Consider the following 16,067-nt stretch of genomic DNA (forward strand, 5'->3'; position numbering starts at 1 on the left):
CCTTGGCACATGGAACGTGAGAACTCTGCGAGATAACGTGAAGGCAGACAGACCAGAGAGAAGAACTGCACTGGTTGCAAAAGAGCTAGCTCGCTACAACGTGGACATAGCAGCTCTCAGCGAAACACGCCTAGCAGACAAGGGCCAGCTGACAGAACGTAGTGGTGGATACACGTTCTTCTGGAGCGGTCGCAGCAGCGCTGAACGACGAGAAGCAGGCGTGGGATTTGCCATCAATTCTAACCTCGCCCGTAAACTCACCAAGCACCCAGAGAGCATCAACGACCGCCTGATGACACTTCAGCTCCCAATTGCAAACAAGAAGAGTGCTACGCTGATTAGTGCCTACGCTCCCACCATGACCAACCCAGATGACATTAAAGACAAGTTCTATGAAGAACTCGACGCCCTCATCTCAGCAATCCCACAGTCAGAGAAGCTCATCGTTCTCGGGGACTTCAATGCCAGAGTAGGGACAGACTACCAAACCTGGGAAGGGATCATTGGAAGACACGGCACTGGCAAGTGTAACAACAACGGCCTTCTGCTCCTCAAGACATGTGCCACACACGACCTTGTCATCACCAACACCCTGTTCCGCCTACCTACCCGTAAGAAGACGTCATGCATGCACCCACGCTCGAAGCACTGGCATCTGATTGACTACATCATCACCAGGAAGAGGGACAGGATGGGTGTCAGAGTGACGAGAGCCATGTGTGGTGCCGACTGCTGGACCGATCACCGCCTCATTGTGTCCAAGTTCAGGCTTCGTATTCTGCCCATGAGAAGACCCCAAGGGCAGAAGATTGCAAAGAGGCTGAATGTCTCCAAGCTGAAAAGCAGCAGGGTTGCAGAAGAACTCGTCGATGACCTTGAAGGCAGACTGCCAGACACACCACAGGATGACGGGACCAGCGTTGAGGAACAGTGGACGGCCTTCAGAGACGCTATCTACACCACCGCCCTCGAACACCTCGGACCAGCAACCCGAAGAAAGCAAAGTGAGTCTCCATTAATTCCCACGTGGTAGACCAAATGCAAAGATTACTCGCATTGGCAGTCTTAAGACACAAAATAATTCCCAGAGACACAGGACCTACTTTTTACGATCACAGGTGACCCTCAGAGTGTTATATTCGGGTTACCTTACTTCATAATTTCCATTTGCGCTCACCCTGCCACCACTCCCCCCCCCCCCCGCCCCATCTATCCCTCTTGCTGACAACTGCCCCTACCTGTCACTTTTCCACCTGGTTTTCACTGCTTTCCATGCGTGTGTTTTTTTTTTCTGTTGGGAACTTCAATACATGAACCGTGTGCAATCAATTTCAGATCATCATGTAATCTGCTCACGGGTAGTGTAGCCGAGTGGTTTCTGTCTCCTGTCTTTAAAGTGAAGGGGTTTCGAATCACAACACAGCCACGGCTCGAATGTCCCCCTGTGCTTTTTCGAGAAGCTGTCGTTGGGCGGTTGGTCGCAACCGACATTCACCACCCTGCAGTTGTAACAGAAATCTCTCATACCTCTGATGATCCCGTACATCGATTCTCCTTCCACCCCAGCGCAGTAAAACAGTGGCTAAGATTGTGTCACTAAATTGAACGTAGATTGTTTTTTACAAGTGGAGTCCTCATGTTGTAATTAATTTTGGAAAGAGCTGACCATCCACTCTCCAAACAGACTGGCCGGAGCTCTCATCATTGAAGCCAATCTGTTCTTCACATAGGTTAACCCAGCGTAAAAGAACAGGTCGAGGAGAGAATCTCTCTGCCCACCAAAGTCCGTCCCTCATTGAAACATGCGATAGAAACACCATTACAGTTTCTCCACGTTGCTAAAATTACCTCTGCATTGAACGGAGTCACATCCACGTCTCACTCACGTAATAAATATGTGCACTGATCTGCCAGCGTAAATTAAAACAATAATCCCGATAAAACCCCGCATGGATTTGTTCCTGCTGTACATGACATTAAATCAAAGGTGGAGTCCCGGCCGATATGCAAGCTATCAGTTACCCAGTGAAACCGTGCGACATGTGATGTACCCAGCATACGCGCCGCGCTGCAAATGCTTGGAGGACAGTATCAAACTCCATCTTCCAGCACCCTGACATGGGGTTAAACTGGAGGAATTATCCATGTCATTGCGGCTGTCGTTACAATACAAGGTGAGCGCACGGAATGAAAACTAAAAGGTCCGGAAATGGGCAATTCCTTGGTTACTTTTCACACTAAACTATTGAAACCTGCAGTTGAGACGATTCCATTCTGGAACAGAATTATAAATCAGTTCTTCCATGTCCAGTATAATCCGATTTCTGACTTGCTTTACCAAGCTGCTGTTAAAGAATGGAGCCCTCCACCAAATCTACTGACATGCCGATTATCAGATCCTTCAGGCTCTCTGTGACCTGCGACCTCTGATGTGACCGACTCAGCGCTGCTGTAAAATGCTTACATTCCCGCTCTCCTGTCACACGGGCCTCGCTTCCTGATGGTTATTGTGATTAATATAATTTTCCATCCAAAATAGGTTGTTTAATTATCCGCAGATGAGTGGGTCTGGTTCAGATACGACGGAGCAGTTTGGAAAATGAAGATTAAGATGGAATTAATGAAACATTAGTGTGATTGTGTGTTTAATAATAGCTCGCTTGTGCACTAGGCGGGGCTAAAGACATTGGTTTTGACTCTACAGATGCTATTTCCTCTTGTTTTCACTATTTCCGTTGTCTATGAATTATTTCCTTCAATTAACGTTCTGGCGAGAGTGACGAGAACGGAAGATTGGCGAAGACTGGCGAAGAACTAATATAGCGAGAAATGTCAAAATTACCACTGAATTATCCTTGAGAGGCGGGGAGCCACCATGTGGTGACTGAAGGACACTGCAGCGGCCGATACGTTTTTTGTTGCAACACACATAAAAGTTGCTGGTGAACGCAGCAGGCCAGGCAGCATCTCTAGGAAGAGGTACGGTGAGATGTTGTTGGATGTTGCGCCCTGACCAAAACATCACAGCAAATTCGTCGTGAATTTAATAAATATGCACTATAAAGTTGGCCCTTGTTCCTGAAGTGGGAAGGAAGAGTGGGCAAAATTTCGTTTTCTATTGCTTGCGGGCAGAAAAAAATTGTCCTTAAGAACAGGATGAATAAATAGACAGTCGGAGGTGCAGGGTGTCTGGTCCGTGCTCAAAAGCGTAGAACATTGTTCTCCTGGCAGCGTTTCTGTGGTGTAGTGGTTATCACGTTCGCTTTACACGCGAAAGGTCTCCAGTTCAATCCTGGACAGAAACACCCTTTAGGCTCCAGGATTTAGGAGGCATGTGATCTCAAAGATCCTACGAACTTTTACGTTCGTATTTACATTTATTATCATGGGAATACCCCTGCGGGAAATTGAAAAGGAATGCTCAAAAATCTCGTGCATAATCTACAGAGCAAGGGAATTGGGAACCGTTTTGTTTCAAGACAAGATAATGATGACAGATCGTATATCGGTATAGAGTTATAGTCACTATATTTTAATATGTCGGTCTTGCTGAGTATTGATGCAACATGTAACTACTTACGGAATATCCCACGCGTGCATGCAGATGAGTAATTAACCAGTGATGTTTTTCTTTTCTTCGTCTTTAACGTCACGAATAAGTTTATATTTCGGTATACACTTTGCCCTGTGACTCAACACATAGCTCCCGATGTTCCCTCGGCACCCTGTTACTTCTATTACATTATTAAAATAAAGGGTCAGTTATCCTCATCAAACCGGCCACTGTTACGTACATTATTCAATGTCTTGATGGCGGACTTACCACTGATGTTCCAATCTGCCCACAGTCGATATAAAATATGTATCACTGAAGTTGCAGAAATGTCAGTCAAAATGTATCCGGAGGTATCAGCAGAATGGAAGGGAGAAAACATAAAACTGTACATCGGAAGTAAAGAGACAGATGGGTGGGGAAATCGCGGTTTAATCGGTGCCGCCCACAGTATTCATGCGCTGTATGGAAATTCCTTCAGTTTGTGTTTTACTTGTAGATTCCTCGCCTGCGGGGCCGCGGTTGATGCATTTCACTTACTCGGTCCGGACGTTGTGCCGCTCTTCTGCTGTCTCCGGAATCGGATGACGAGAACATACTCCGCTCGATCTGTCTTTGATATCAGTTCGGTACACTCGAGTATTAATCGACACCGCGCTGTGTTTAAACGTTTCTGACGCGTGTTCTGCAGGAAGGTTTGAAAATCACCTGCTTCGGGATCTGTGCGCTCAACTCCCAGTTCAGAATTTCCGCATGCACCTCCATCCGCCCTTCATCGTTGCGAAGAGACGGAGGCTGAATGGGGAAACTGATAAACATCGCAACTTATAGTGACACTCACACATTTTCCCCTGTAGGCGCATTTGTACTGATCGTTCAAGGAACAGCAGACTTTGGAACAGTTCAGGAGAACTGGAAAATTGGAAATGTCTCTCCACTCTTTAAAGGGAGAGAAACAAAAGACAAGAAATTTTATTCCCATTCCCATTCCCATTCTGAACACATCTTAATTCCACGTCCCATTCCCATTCTGATATGTCTATCGACGCCCTCCTCTACTGTCAAGATGAAGCCACACTCAGGTTGGAGGAACAACACCTTATATTCTGTCCGGGAAGCCTCCAACCTAATGGCATGAACATTGACTTCTCTAACTTCCGCTAATACTCTATCTCCCCCTTTAACCCCATCCGTTATTTATTTTTATACACACATTCTTTCTCTCACTCTCCTTTTTATCCCTCTGTCCCCCCTCACTGTACTCCTTGCCCATCCTCTGTTTCCCCCACCCCCCTTTTCTTTCTGCCTAGGCCACCTGTCCCATTATCCTCTCATATCTCTTTTGCCAATCACCTGTCCAGCTCCTGGCTCCATCCCTCCCCCTCCTGTCTTCTCCTATCATTTTGGATCTCCCTCTCCCCCTCCCACTTTCAAATGTCTTACTAGCTCTTCCTTCAGTTAGTCCTGACGAAGGGTCTCGGCCTGAAACGTCGACTGCACCTCTTCCTAGAGATGCTGCCTGGCCTGCTGCGTTCACCAGCAACTTTTATCTGTGTTACAGGAAATGTTAGGCCCGTTAGTCTTCTTCCGTGTTTAGGACGATGTTGTCCATTATTAAGGATGAAGTTTCGGGGCACTTCGAGGCACATATTAAAATAGGGCAAAGTCAGCATGGTGTTCCTCAGGGGAAATTTAGCCTGACAAATCTGTTGGAATTCCTCGAGGAAATAACAGACAGGATAAATGGAGAAGGGTCAGTGGATGTTGCTGGCCTAGAAAATCAGAAGGAATGTCACAGGGTGCAACTCTTGAGGTTTCTTAACAAGAGGAGAGCCGATGGTCTTACGGGAGTTATACTAGCATGGATCGAAGATTGGCTGAATGGCCGGAGGCAGCGAGTGGAATTAAATGGAGCGTTTTTCTTGTCGGCTGCCGGTGACCAGTTGGTGCTTGGACCACTTATTTTCACGTTATATGTCAATAATCTGAATAAGGGGATTGATAGTTTTCTGGCCAGTTTGCAAACGGTATAAATATAGGTTGATGGTTATGCTGTGTGAGTATTGATCAGCAGGACCTTGGCAGAAGGAACTGAACTGATTAGGAGAGAGATGTAAAATTATATTGGGAAGTGTATGGTCATTCACTTAGGCAGAAGCTATAAAGGCGTGGTCTATTTTCTAAACGGCGAGCATGTTCAGAAAACAGATGTGTAGAAGGAAGCGGGAGACCTGGTACAGGATCCCCGAAAGATCAACTTGCAGGTTGGCTCAGTATTAACGAAGGGAAATGCAGTGACAGTTTACATTTCGAGAGAACTGGAAAAGGAGAACAAGGATGTAATGCTGAGTCTTTGTAAGGCATTGGTCAGACCGCAGTTGGAATCTATTGAGCAGCGTGTGTTCCTTAACCAAAAGCGGGTGTGCTGGCATTGGAAAGCGCCCAGGAGACATTCGCGAGAATGATCCTGGGAATTACAAGGCGAAATATGCAGAGCGTTTAATGACTTTGGGACTATACTTGCTGTAGTTTCGGAGAATGACGCGGGTATCCCATTGAAACTTATCGAATAATGAAAGGCCTGGAGATAGTGGACATGGAGAGGATGCTTCTTGTCGTGGAGAAGTCTAAGAATAGAGGGAACCAGCCCAGAATATAAGGAAGTCATTTTCGAACTGGGGTAAGGAGAGATTTCTGTAGCCTGATGGTTGTGAATTTGTGGAATTTATTGCTACAGATAGCTGTGGAGGCCACGTCATTCGATATATTAACAGTTTCATGATCAGTAAGGGGGTCACATGTGACGAGGAGAAGGCAGGAGAATAGGGTTGAAAGGGATAGTATATCAGCCATGCTGGAACGGCAGAGCAGACCCGATGGGCGGAATGGCCTAATTCCTCTCCAAATGACCAAATTTGGAGACAAATTCCAATTGTGAACATTATTTTTCATGACTCACAAAGCAAACTATCTGGCAAATATTGGAGACTTGGAAGCTTTAAAGTACAGTAATAGTTGAACAGATGGCCCCTCACATAAAGAGGTCACGACGAGGATGGGATTCGAACCCACGCGTGCAAAGCACAATGGATTAGCAGTCCATCGCCTTAACCTCTCGGCCACCTCGTCTGTTCTTCTGTCTCTTGTGTTACAAAATTCTGAATTTCTTCACAGCACTTAGAAACTCCTCTTATGTTCGAAATATTTGTTTTCAGATACCATTTCTATTTACTTTGCCTGTGATGCTTACCAGAATTTCTGGATATTGGGAAGAAAGACTTAGTGGGATAGGTGCTAACCATAGGGAAAAACAGAACTAGCTATTATTGGCATTTCAGACGCCACCGCCGTGCTATGCCAAATTGATCGATTCCGTGCGCTGTAGCTCTAAGAAATAGTGTGTTTTGGGTAGTGCAGTGAGATAAAATTATATCGAATTTAGTAAACGTCTAGTAACTTGTTTATCAAATTGTTTGATTTCAAGAAACACATATTATCGTAAATTATCATCTGGCTCCAAAACAATAGCGTTTCGTGTATTGGCAATTATGAGAACCCGATAGCTATTAAATTACAGAAACGCTGAAGAGCACTTAGCTCTGTCTGCGGCAGCAGATCTGAATATCCCAACCTTAACCGACACAATGCATGGCTGCTCGGTTCTGGTATATGCATATGATATATAAAAAGAAATCACGCCCGATGATGTTTTGAATGAACTGGACCATTTTGCTGATTCCACTCCCAGAATTTAGGGCCGCCTGAAAAGTCAGAGGCGCGTGCCTTTAAGGATGGCTTTTTTATGTAAGAGAAACAGAGATACAGAATATTAAATCCTTGTAAATGAAAGTCGCAAAATGTAGTGATATGAACAACATTGGCCGAACTTTCATCTGGACGTGTGTAACAGCATTGGGCCAGTACCGAATTTAAACGAGAGCCGATGGTGGTACGGCCTGGGGGAAGTATCTGAGGGTGAGACCCTCTTAGTGGAAGCTCCAAACTACCACGAAGGAGGGGAGTTGACCGTTGAAGACACCTCGGTGAGAGAGAGGTCGCGGCGACTGGCCCCTGCAGCCGTGAAGGACGTGTGTGTGGATTATAGGACCCTGACAAGGCGCACTGTCATTGACCTGAATACGGGTCTGATGGCCGAAGACGCGATGGTCTGTCTGAATGGTGCGATGTGGTTTAATGTGCTGGATCTGAGGAGTGGATGTTGCCAGATCCCGATGAGTGAGGCCAATGAGGAGAAGACGGCAGTTATAGGTCCCCTAGGATTCTTCCAGTCCGAAAAGATGCCACAGGGCATATCCGGAGCCCTTGCAACCTTCCCGCGGGGGACGGGGGATGTGGACCTGTTTGGAGTTTTGGTGTATTTGGATGATCTCCTAGCATTGGGATTCACCATGGAAAGCTATGAATTGAGGCGAGTGAGGGATCCCGGGAGACTAGGGATAAACTAAGTAAAACTTTCTTTGGACGAATGCCAGCTCTGGAGAAGGACGCAGATCCTGAGTGTTTGGCTGAGAGAGGAGATTTGTACCGCTGAACTGAACGCTCAGAAATGCAGGATGGAGACTGAGTGCTGCAATTTTGGGACAACCATTGAAGGATTGGAGTCCATGCTCATCAAAGTGGAGACGGGGAAACGGTATTCCGAGCCGAAACTGCGGTCATTACTGATGAATTAATCCAAAGAGACGCTGCAATGACCAACCTTCGAAAGGATCAGCAGAAGCTCAAGAAATCGACCCAGAACAGATTGGAAGAAGCTGGTGGTGTAATTGCGTCCCAGATAGAGATGGACACGGAGCGTGGGTCAGAACTGCTGCGACTGCGGGTGGAGGTCGAGGAGTCAAAGAGTCAGAGGACATCTCGATTGCCGGAGGTTGAAGAGGCCGCAGTGGCAGCCCAGGCTAAGTGCTTCCGTTTGGAGAGCATCAAACAGCATTTACCAATCGAGGAAATGGGGAAGAATATGGATTCGAAGGATGGTGTGCTGGTTGTGTGGTACATACTAGGTGAGAGTAAGCGTTCGACACGGACTAGAATGGTCGAGATGGACTGGTTCCGTGCTGTAATTGTTATATGGTTAAATGGTTATAGAAGGAGGTGGGACCATGAGGGAGGTGGTAGGCAGCAGGGGGAGGGGGCAGAGTAAAACTTGGATAGGGGAAAGGCGGGGGCGGGAATTTCCGGAAGTTGGGGAATTCAATATTCATACCAAGGGGCTGGAGACTACCCAGACGGTATATGAGGTGTTGCTCCTCCAACCTGAGTTTAGCCTCATCATGGCAGTAGAGGTGGCCATGTATGGACATACCCGAATGGGAATGTGAAGCAAAGTTGAAGTGGGTGGCAACCAGGAGATACTGTCTATTGTGCTCGACAAAGCAGTCCCCCAATCTGCATCGGGTTTCACCGATGTAGAGGAGGCCGCACCGGAAGCACTGGATGCAATAGATGACCTCTCATGGTATTTTTTAATTCAAATCAGCCCTGTGTTAAATGTTTAACCATCACAGTGACTGAAGGCAGCTGCAGGTTCATGAGGAACTGTTACTGTCAGATTCTGCAGTTCTTGCGGCTGCTCATCGCACCCAGGACTGAACCCTGGTCACTGAGTATTGGAGGAGTCTGTTCTGCTGATGTTAGCCTTAAACTAGACTGATGTTTAATATTGTGGATCTGTGAAAGATAAATCAGTTCTGTATCAAATCCCGTGTCTCAGGTACTTACTGTATCTACCACACTCACAATGTACACTAGAGAGGCCAGTCGGCCCATCTGGTCCCTGTCCAGGTTTCTGTTCCATATCAGTATATGAAAATCTATCCCTGCCGTTCCCCTCTCACTCTCCCTGTGATGACAGGTTGCAACTAGTTACTACTCCGTGGGATAGGAGATTTTCTTTGAATTTCATGGAATCATAGAAATCTACAGCACATTACAGACCCGTTGGCCCACAATGTTTTGTCGACCATGTAACTTACTCTAGAAACTGTCTAGAATTACCCTACTGCATAACCCTCTATTTTCCTAACCTCCATGTATCTATCTAAGAATCTCTTAAAAGACCCTATTGTGTCCACCTCTACCACCATCGCTGGCTGTGCTTTCCATACACACACCACTCTTTGTGTAAAAACTTAGCTCTGACATCTCCTCTGTACCTACTTCCAAGCAGCTTAAACCTATGCCCCTCGTGTTAGCCATTTCAGCCCTGGGAAAAGCCTCTGGCTATCCACACGACCAATGCCTCTCATCATCCTATACACCTGCATGAATTTCCTGCATGATTGTCTCCAGGCTGAATAAGACGATGAACTCACTGTGGTTTTGATGTTCTTTAGAGCTCTGAACTGAGGTGGTTAAACTCCTCCTTCCCCGCTTTTTTCAACGTTTTCTATCATTTTCACTCATTTCCAAAGGACTGTGCCATAGACAGCTGGGTTGTTGCAATGCACCTCTAAAGTCTGACAGCAGACTAGCGAGTGAATCTTCGATGGAGCAGAGGCAGAAACCAAAGAGTTGCCAACCTGAGTCAGGGCTTTGGGGCTCCAGAAAGAGATGGGGTCTAGAGTTTATGAGGAGGAGGAGGAAGAAGAGGAATCAGACCAGCAGGATGTGGCTACAGAAACATTTGGATGCTGATTGATTTTTAAAAAGGTGGTTAATGTCTGCAAAATACTGGAGAAAATCAACAGATGAGGCCGCAAATGTGGAGAGGAATAAATAGATAACGATTAGGCCGAGCCCCTTCGGCATGGCTAGACTGTGTACTCCTCTGCTTAGTTGCTGCCCGAACTGCAGAGTTCATCCAGAATAGTATGTGTGTGTGTGTGTGTGTGTCTACATTTCCAGCAACAGCAGAATCTCTTGTGTTTTATATCTGCATTTTGTAAGAGGATTGTACCTTGGCTCCTGACACGTGAAATGCCTGTTGATATTGCGTATATTATTTATGGAAGCTGCTTTCTGCGTGAAAACAGCTGCTGAGTTTTCTACACACAAAACACAGTGAGGCATGGACATGGAACCGGTGCCTGCAGAAACCTAAAGTCAGCGTGATCACCCAGAAAGCGGTGCCTTAAAAATAACGCCCGCGCTGCAGCACCGATTAAATGCGCAGGCGTCAGGGTTGTTGACGTTCCCGAATATCACGCATGCGCGCAGTACACAAAAGGCCGCGGAACGATCAGCTACAGGGAAGGGCATATTCCGGGCGGGGGGTTTCGACTCTGACTGAGGGGCAATTGCTCCTGCCATCGTGGCCCGCAATCCCGGGGCAGTCCTGTTCTCTTCCCTCTCTCTCTCAGCCCCACCATCCGTACACGGGCCCCGGGGAGCTTCCGGCTGATGAGGGAGTGGGAACCGATGCAACTTTCAGACAGAGCTGAGCTCCAGCTGTCTAAATACAAGGATTAGGAACTCGGGGAAAGGGAACAAAATCTTTTACATCAGTAGCTGTGAAAATCTCCTTTGTTCTAACTTCAACCACAAACAAAAGAAACTCTGCAAATGCTGGAAATCCAAGCAACACACATAAAATAGGTAAAATAGAACTATTTTCCATAGATGCTGCCTGGCCTGCTGAGCTCCTCCAGCATTTTGTGTGTGTTGCTTGTTCTACCTCCTCTTGTTCTGGACGTTTCTACCCGTGGGAACATATTTTGACCCATTCTGTCCGGTTACATAATGATATCAAACACCTTTGTCCTGGGCAACATGTAGCTTTCACATAACAAACGTGCCAGACTCCAATGAGACAGACTGCTGCCCTTCCCTTCATATTCATTGGCATTGCCATCAATGAGTTCACCACCATCAGTCACCTGGGGGAGGGTTCAGGAGAGATATTTATGTACAATACAGAAAATGGTATTACCTGTGTGTATTGTGGCAATGCAAAAGTTGCTGGAGAATTTGCAAGTGGGAAGAAGTGAGTGATATTGGGAAATCTGACTTTTTAAAGTATCATTTTACGAGCAAATCAGATATGGACAGTGTGCAAAATTTCTGTTGAGAAGATCCTTCATTACCCGCTACAGGCCTGCTGCATAGGTTGTGTGAGAGTACAGATGAACATGATCAAACCTAGGGGAGATCAAAGTTCTTATTGATTGTGATTTGCTAACTGTTAAAATCAATACCTCTCTATATAAAATTCAGTGTGCACATTTTTGTTACTGTTAAAAATTGCACAGCGCAAGATATTTGCACACACTTGTCATTACAAATTTGAGGGGGCATTGGTGGAAAGGTGGAGAGACCTCCAGTGTCCCTGACACCATCACCTACAAGATGTGTATCCAGCTACACTTTAAGGAGTTGGAACTCAAAATGGATGAATTCCAGATCATCTGGGAGTCAGAAGGGATGATAGATATAACATGAAGAGAGGTGAGTTACACCCAAGGTGCAGGACACAGGAAACCGGGTGAGAGTCAGGAAGGGGAATGAGGTTAAATAGCCATCGCAGAGTGCTCTTGTTGCCATCCCTCACAACAGCAGATGGACCACTTTAGAAACTTGTTGGGCGGTGGGGGGGGGGGGGGGGAATTACCTTGCAGAGGAAAGTCAAAGTGGTGATAGGGGATTAGTTAGTTTGGGAAATAAAACTAGCAGAGGTCTAATATCCTAGTGGTAAGGCTTGCTATTGCTAGTGTGGGGGTGGGAGTGTTGGTTAAAGTAAAGTTGCAGGGGGGTGGGGGGCGGGAGCCAGAATGACAGAACAGATAGTGGAGAGGGTGAATTGAATTGAATTGACTTTATTACATACATCCTTCATATACATGAGGAGTAGAAATCTTTACGTTACATCTCCGTTTAAATGTGCAATGTGTAATTTATAGTAATTTATAACAAATAGTTTGTACATAGGACAGTCTATATAACATAGAAATACAGTTCTATCAGCATGAATTAATCAGTCTGATGGCCTGGCTGGAAGAAGCTGTCCCGGAGCCTGTTGATCCTGGCATTTACGCTGTGGTACCGTTTCCCAGATGGTAGCAGCTAGAACAGTTGGTGGCTGTTTCTGTAAATGTCCTGTCAGTGGAAAGTTCACATCTGCAGATTCGCTGTGCTGTCCGCACCACTCTCTGCAGAGTCCTGCCATTAAGGGAAGTACAGTTCCAAACCAGGCAGTGATGCAGCCAATTAGATTGCTCTCAATATTGCCCCTATAGAGTGTTCTTAGGATTTGGTGGCCCATAACAAACTTCTTCAACTGTCTGAGGTGAAAGAGGCACTATTGTGCCTTTTCCACCACACAGCCGGTATGTACAGACCACATTAAATCCTCGTTGATGTTTATGCCGAGGAACTCAAAGCTGTTCACCCTCTCAACCCCAGATCCATTGGTGTCAACGGGGGTTAACCTGTCTCCATTCCTCCTGTTGTCCACAATCAGCTCCTTTGTTTTTCTGACATTGAGGGAGAGGTTGTTTCCTGGACACCAGACAGATTTGTTCAGACCTAAGACGAAGTCAGCAATCAGAAGGTTGAGCATGGTGCGATGAATGTGCTGAGCTGTGTATATCACAATGCAAGAAGCATTGTAGGAAAGCCAGATGAGCCCAGGGCATGGAATTATGATATTGTAGGCATCACTGGGAGCTGGTTGCACCCAACAGTCTGAGGGATTAGGAGGAACAAATTTGTAGAGAGTTCACAGACTATACCAAGAAACAAAAGTTGATATTGTAAGTGATTATAACTTCCCATATGTAGCCCCCTGGTAAACCTCAGCTCGCTCAACTCGCTTTCATCTAGGGGAAGCAGCCTTCGGCCCCGCCAAACTGGGTAATCAAGTTTGTGTGGATGCTGTGGCCAGTTAGAAGATTAGGTTTTGTACCTTCAAATTAATCACGGACATGGACACGTGACCGGGCTCTTCTTGTAGCGTATGGTGCGCTGTCTTCTCCAGCATCTCCGCCTCCACATTCAAGGATCAGTGACATTCCCGCAAAATAACAGACAATACAGCATATGCCATTAAATGATTACAATTTATAGATATTACTGGAACTATGTAATTAATAGAGATAAAATATAAAAGGAAATAAAAGGCGCCAAACTTATCAAAGTTCACTTTGTGCACAACAGTTGGATCTCAAGTAACGGGGTCTTCTTTCCACCATTCAATCCCCTCCAACCACCTCGACCCGCCGCCTGGGACCAACCACAGTGGTCGACCAGACGCTCCACACGAGTATGTCTTCGTCTCCTCTCCTCGCTGAAGACCCTGGGCCTTGGACTCTGGCTCGTGGTCCATCCTATCGGCCAGCCCACAGCATCGTGTCCACTGTCTCTGTCCCCATCGTGCCTTCTGCGCCAAAGCCCGCGCATCACACTAGCTTACAGACACACAAGAAAAAATAACGTCTATCCCAATTGGTTAGCAACTGAATACTACTCTCTTTGTAACCCAAACAAGCAGCTAGAGAGAAAACTTTCTCAGCAGTTAACATAACAAAGAAGCCATTTTGGTTACTGTACACAGTAACATAAAAGAAGAAACCCCTTACACATATATTGACTGGGACTCCCATACTGTAAAAGGACTAGTTGTCAAATGTGCCTTAATTAGTATGGAAAATTTCCGATGTTGAAGTGTGCAGTAAGCTATTAGAAAATGGTCCAGGGCTGGTGACTGAAATTAGTGTACGGGAACACGTTATGTCTAGTGATCATAATGCCATGAGATTCCAAGTAAATACGGAAAAAACAGAGGTATGGACCAGGGGTTGAGATTCTAAATTGGAGAAAGTCAATTTTTATGGTATTTGCAAGGATTTGACAAGTGTGGATAGGGACAGGCTGTTTTCTGGCAAAGGAGTACGTGGTAAGTTGGAGTTCTTCAGAAGTGAAATTTTGAGGGTGTAGAGTTTGTATGTGCCTGTCAAAATAAAAGTTGAATTGTAACTAGTGCAGGGAACCTTGGTTTTCAAGAGATATTGAAGCCTCAGATATTTTGTTCCTGTAAATGCCTCAGGCTGTTGGGTGCTACCAAAGCACATTAATGACTACAATATCATATTTCCACACCCTGAGCTCATCTTTCTTTAGTTGTCTTCTGTTGGTTTCTAAAAGCTTCTCAATCTTTTTTGCTCATTATTTGCCCTCTCTTTGTTTTTTATGTTGACTTTGGCTTCTCACTTCAGCCATGGTTGTGTCCTCCTGCCTTTCTAATGCTTCCACTTTTTTGGGATGTGTCCATCACTCACCTCCCGAATTGCTTGCAGAAACTCCAGCCATTGCTGCTCCATCGTCATTCCTGCCAGTTTCCCTTCCAAACAAGTTTGGCCAGCTTCCGTGTCACAGAAACATGGAGAAGGTCAGTGCAGAAACATGCCCACTCTGGAAGATCCGAATGGTAATTTATATGAGGAGACAAAATAGATGGGGGAGATTTTACATAGTATTTTTGCATCTCTATTTTTCAGGAGTTGGACACAGAGTCTATAGAAGTGAGGCAAAGCAGCATCAACTTCATGGACCCGGTACAGATTACAGAGGTGGAGGTGTTTGCTGTCTTAAGGCCAATAAGCGTGGATAAATCACCAGGGCCTGACAAGTTGTTCCCTGGGACCCTGCAGAAGACAAGTGCAGAAATTGTTGGGGCCCAAGCAGAGATACTTAAATCATCCTTAGTGACAGGTGAGACACTGGGGGATTGGAGGACAGCCAATGTTGTTCTGCTATTCAAGAAAGGCTCTAAAAATAAATAGGAAATTCTACATTGGTGAGCTTGACATCAGTTGTGAGGAATTTATTAGAAAGTATGTGCAGGAAATCAATATATATTTGGATACATGTGGACTGATTAAGGATAGGCAGCATGGCTTTGTGCATGGTAGGTCATGTCTAACCAATCTTATAGAGTCTCTCGAGGAAGTTATCGGGAAAGTGGATGAAGACAATGCAGTGGATGTTGTCTACATGGATTTTAGCAAGGCACTTGACAAAGTCACATATGGGAGGTTGGTCAAGAAGGTTCAGTCACTCAGCATTCAAGATGAGATGGTAAATTGGATGAGACATTGGCTTTGGGAGAAGCCAAAGTTGTGGTAGCAGGTGGTTGCCTCTGTGACTGGAGGCCTGTGACTAGTGGTGTGCCACAGGGATTGGTGCTGGATCAGTTGTTGTTTGTCATCTATATCAGTAATCTGGATGATAGTGTGGTTAACTGGATCAGCAAATTTGTGGATGATACCAAGATTGGGGTGTAGTGGGCAGTGAGGAAGACTATCATGGCTTGCAGTGTGATTTGGACCAGCTGGGAAATAGTTTGAGAAATGGAAAATGCAATTTAATGCAGACTAGTGTGAACCGTTGCATGTTGGTAGGAACAAGGTCTTACACAGTGACTGGTCGGGCACTGAGGAATGCTGCAGAAGGAAGGGATCTGGGAATACAGGTCCATAATTCACTGAAAGTGATGCCCCATTTAGATAGGGATGGAGAGAAAGATTTTGGCACATTGGCCTTCGTAAGCCAAAGTACT

At 45.8% G+C, this 16,067-nt stretch overlaps 2 non-coding genes across 2 annotated transcripts; one reads left to right on the forward strand and one right to left on the reverse strand.

Moving 5' to 3' along the window:
* The first annotated feature begins 3,232 nt into the window (after positions 1 to 3,232).
* Positions 3,233 to 3,305, forward strand: trnav-uac (transfer RNA valine (anticodon UAC)). The gene has a single exon. It is a non-coding gene; the product is annotated as a tRNA-Val (tRNA).
* Positions 3,306 to 6,600: 3,295 nt separating this feature from the next.
* trnas-gcu (transfer RNA serine (anticodon GCU)) lies at positions 6,601 to 6,682 on the reverse strand. Its single transcript has one exon. It is a non-coding gene; the product is annotated as a tRNA-Ser (tRNA).
* Between the last annotated feature and the right edge of the window lie 9,385 nt (positions 6,683 to 16,067).

The sequence above is a fragment of the Mobula birostris genome, chromosome 13 (assembly GCF_030028105.1).
Source record: "Mobula birostris isolate sMobBir1 chromosome 13, sMobBir1.hap1, whole genome shotgun sequence".
NCBI classification, from domain to species: domain Eukaryota; kingdom Metazoa; phylum Chordata; class Chondrichthyes; order Myliobatiformes; family Myliobatidae; genus Mobula; species Mobula birostris.